Genomic DNA, 5,003 nt, shown 5'->3' on the forward strand with positions numbered 1-5,003 from the left:
ATTATGTCCTCAAGTTTCATCCATGTTGTCACATACTTTAGGACCTCATTCCTTCTTACTGCTGCATAATATTCTATTGTATGTAAACACTACATTTTGTTTATCCACTTGTCTCTTGATGGACACTGATTGTTTCCATGTTTTGGCAATTGTGAACAATGCACTATGAATGTTGGTGTGCAAATGTCTGTTTGTCATTGCTTTCAGATCTTCTGGGTCTATACTGGGAAGTAGAATTGCCAGGTTGTAGAGCAACTCGATATTTAGTTTTCAGAACAACAGTCAAACTGTCTTCCACAGAAGTTGCACTGTTATACATTGCCACCAGCAGTGAATGAGTGTTCCAATTTCTCCACATCATCTCCAACATTTGTAGTTTCCTGTTTGTTTAATGGTAGCCATTCTTATTCATGTGAGATGATATTTCATTGTGGTTTTGAGTTGCATTTCCCTAATAGCTGTTGAAGATAAACAGCTTTTCATGTGCTTTTTAGCCATTTGTATTTCCTCTTTGGAGAAATGTCTATTCATATCTTTTGCCCAATTTATAATTGGGTTGTTTGTCCTTTTATTTTTGAGTTGTAGCCTAGAATGGGGAATGAGATCTTGTAATTCTGCATAGCTTAATGATACATTCCAGAGTATGTTGTGCCGATAATAAAAACTATTTGCAAAGTCTCTTCAGGGACCGGAGAAAAAATATGGAACTTTTAAATACCCCCACCTGGGAAATTCATGATACTCTCTCAAGTATTAAGGACCCCCAATTTAATAAGCCAAGCTCTTGATCATGAGGCTTGCTCTTATGGAACTATTTCTCTAATGGAGAAGTTAAGCCTACTCGTAATCATGCCCTAGAGTCACCTCCAGAGAATCTCCATTGCCCAGATGTGTTCTCTCTCTCTCTAAGCCCAACTCTGCAAATAAACTCATTACCCTTCCCCCACGTGGGACATGGCTTCCAGGGATGAGTTCGGTCCTGGCATTGTAGGGCCAACTATGCCCTTCTGGCCAAAAGGAGGAAAAGAAATGTAACAATGTAAGGTTTCAATGGCTAAGAGATTTCAAATAGAGTTGAGAGGCTGTTCTGGAGGTTACTCTTATGGAAACTTTAGTTAGATATTGTAGTTTGCCACAGTATGCTGAGCCCCAAATAACAGTATTCCTGAAAACTCTAAAGAATACCCAGGGCTGTATCTGAGACTGTATAAAAAAGTTGAACTCATTAAGTTTATTTGTCAGTAACTTAAAACTTTCAGATTGTTCCTATGCCAGATAAGCCCTGAAATCGAGAGGTAACAGTCTCTCCAAGAACCTCAACCAGTTGCATCCCCTTACCCCATAATGTCAACACCCTGTTTCAACACGAAGATGTTAGAATGGTCACTGCCCAAATATCCTTGAAGTTTGAGAGAATGATCAAATGAGGGGGAGGAGATATAACAGAGAAGACAGGATTTTGCAAATGACTGTGACTGCTGAAATATCTTACGGATGTTTATTTTTAGTCTCTGGTGTATTAGAACAGCTAGAAGGAAATAACTGAAATTGTGAAACTGTAATCCATACCATACTTTGAAATTTGCTCTATAACAACTTGTTAAACCGTACTTTGAAAGTTATCACTTTTCTGCATATGTTATATATCACAATTTAAAAATGTTGAAAAATATGAAAAGAAATAAACCCCCAGAACATCCCATACCCTTATCCCCTACTACCATTGACACTTAGCATTGGCATGGAACATTTGTTACGACTTATGGAAGAATATTAAAATATTACTTTTAACAGTTGTCCATAATTTGCAATAGGTGCATTTTCCCCATATACCACTCTATTACTACCGCCTTGTAGTAGTGGCATACATTGTTCTTGTTCACGAAAGATCATTTTTATATTTGTACTTTTAATCACCATCATTGTCCACTGTAGGGATCACTGTGTTATATAGTCCCATGTTTTATCCTCTAGCTTCCTTCTAGTGACATACTTGACTTTGAACCTTCCCTTTCAACCACAGTCACACTCATAATTCAGTGCTGTTAATTACCCTCACTACATTGTGCTACCATCACCTCTATCTGTTTCCAAATATTTAAATTCAGCCTAGTTAAAAATTCTGCACACATTAAGCATCCGTCTCCATTTTCACAATAACTTTATCTAGGACAAAACATTAAAATACCTAAGAACATATGCAAAGCACCAAATATTTATAATCAATTGCCCAACCCCTGATTCCATGTTAGATGAGACTGAGCTAAAACTGTGTTACTGTGCTCATATCAGGTGTTGGGTCAATCGATCTGTTTGGATTCATATCAGTAGGAGAACAACATTCTTTCCTTTTACATTTGGCTGAAAAGATTATATAAATGCTTCTCATTAGGAAAATTCCAACAGTGACTGAGAAGTAACTTCCATAAATCAAAAACTGAATACTGACTGGAAGCCCCAGGCCTTGGTCATCAACCATGGCCAAAGTTAGAGTGATCTGTCTGGATCACCAAGGCAACAAAGGTTTTGATTCCAAACACCCAGCATAATGTTCCATGTTGAGGTTCATAGCGATCTGAAATGCTACTATGGTTATAATAAACTAAAAACTTGACTTGAATATCAAAAGACCAGCATAGCACACCCAAATATTAGTTGTGTAATGCATGAGAAATAGAGAACACACATCTGCTGCTGAGAAGATCCCCAATGCCAACTCTCCCAAAAGATCCCAGTTGACTTTCATGTAGCCTACTGAGAAGGCTGCCATGGCCTCTCCAAAGGTTGCAAGGGCTTCCACTGCTCCATTATATATTGCAGAATTTGGGGATGGTGACTTGTAATCCTACAGGAGTTGAACATAGTACAAAATCTGATTAAAACCTGCCGTGAGAAAGCCCACCAGAGGGACCAGTAAAAAAGATGCTATGAAGAATATCACTCCCTCAAATTTTGGAACTATTGTGTAAAAAGTCTCAAAGCCATATATTTTTTTTGGCTTTGGGCTGCTCAACTGGCCATCATCCATAGGCCCCGAAATGCTGATAGGCTCTTGGTGGACTGGTTGGTGATCCTTCTGGGGCTGATCTAAGAGAATCTTTTCCTGATGACTTTTGAGGTGCCTCTTTTCTGGGTTTTGCATGAAAGAACATGCTCTCCTTGGGCTTCAGTAGGAAAAGGGAGAAAAGGAAGGCCATGGAGACAGAGGCCAAGGATACGACATTGAGGTAAAAGTATGATAGGTCCACCAGGGATACCAGCACCTGGGCTAGCACGGAGGCCACCGGGTTGGCCACCAGTGTCAGGCTCCTATGCAGCTGCTCACTCTCTGGTAATGTTTCAGGCTGATCACACAGTGTATGTAGGCATAGTAGGCAGAGACCAAGCCATAGGAGACCTCTAGCACCTACATGGCTTTTAATTCTTGACCATATATGAGCAGCACCCAGGTCACAATGAAGCTGATGCTCTGTAACATGACAACTGGCTTGTAGCAGATGTAACCAGTGAGAATGAACACAGGGAGCAGCAGTGCCAGGTAAGAGTATGTCCAAAGAGGAAGGATATCTTTAGTGATCACACTGAGGCTCATATTTTTATCTGAGCCTGCCAAATAAGGCACAACAAATGGTTCTGATGGTTTCATCATTGAGAAAAATCCAAATAAGCAGAGAATTACTGTGGGGAAAACACCAGGAACGGCTTGGTGAGTTCAGCCACAATCCATGTCTGGTTAAAGGCTTGAGTCTTGGAGACTGTCCAAATCAAGTATCCCAAAACCAGCTGATGGGATCCTTAGTTCCTCTGCCATATGGCAAGGTACATGGCAGTGTCTTCTGGTCTTTCTCCTTCTCTTTGGGTTTCACTGATTTCAGCTTCTTGCTTCTGTGGCTTTGGTAGCCATAATTTGGTTAAAGTGGAATATTTTAAATCAGTTAAGGAGTGACGTGGAGTTTCCACTAAACACTCAGCCTGTATTTTATGCTCATTCATCATTTATGAAAATTTACAGTGTGTCTGAGTATATATGGCACATTCAGAGATACAATGTGTCCTCAAAATCTTGATTACTGCTCTCTGGTTATTAATAATTTCAGAAGTGCGATGTAGTAAATAGCCAAATGGTGAGGTAATTCTGCTATCAATATAGGCCATTCACAATGTTTTACAGTTTTTAAATCCCTTCCACATTCACTTCCATAGGCTTCTACTTTGCATAATCCTGTGGGGAAGATTTGGAAATGGGGAACATTCCAGGCAAAAGCAGTTCTGCAAGCTAGCACTGTGTTAGTAACTGGGAATCCAGAGTTATGTAAGGCATGGAGCATGACTTTGGGAGTTGGAAGAGCAAATTACCTTTGAAATTGAGGGTAATTCTGTCTTCTTACAAATAGTGGCTAACTTCTCCATGTTAACTCCCAGGAGTCTTATTTTTCTTTAATTCTAGGCTAGCTAAATGGAACAATGGGTCTTCCCTGTACATCTCTTGTTAATGGACTAGCAAGAAAACTTCCGTGGCCCTTTTCTTGACCATGCTAAAATTATCAATTAATAATGGCAATATTTCACTGATGCATGTCAGAAGAATATTCCTGCAAAGTAAACATACCCATCTGTCGGAACTGGCAATTGAAGTGAAATCCAAGCCCAACCCAATCTCACCTTCATTCTTTTATGAAATAGTTCTCTTCATTTTTGTCTTTGATGGTTCCCAAACATCTCTATCATATTCTATCTCCTTCAAACAGTCAAGTTCTTATTTAATTCCTTAATAGGATAAACAATTTTATTAGCTAAAATCTCCCATATTATACATGCACTTGGATTATATTATATAGTCTAGTTGCTTTCATTATTATTTTTTGTTTCTACCCTTTATTTTCCTGGTTTACATTTTCCTTGAGGATATGGACTTTGCCTCATTGATTGATGTAATATTACTACTGTTTCTGGCACAATATATAGTTCTTAGTGGAATTCAGTATATCTATACCATCTTTTCC

The 5,003-nt window shown here is 39.0% G+C and overlaps 1 pseudogene; it reads right to left on the reverse strand.

Moving 5' to 3' along the window:
• Nucleotides 1–2,263: 2,263 nt before the first annotated feature.
• On the reverse strand, nucleotides 2,264–4,613 carry LOC119545240 (annotated as a pseudogene).
• Between the last annotated feature and the right edge of the window lie 390 nt (nucleotides 4,614–5,003).

Source organism: Choloepus didactylus, chromosome 10, assembly GCF_015220235.1.
Source record: "Choloepus didactylus isolate mChoDid1 chromosome 10, mChoDid1.pri, whole genome shotgun sequence".
NCBI classification, from domain to species: domain Eukaryota; kingdom Metazoa; phylum Chordata; class Mammalia; order Pilosa; family Megalonychidae; genus Choloepus; species Choloepus didactylus.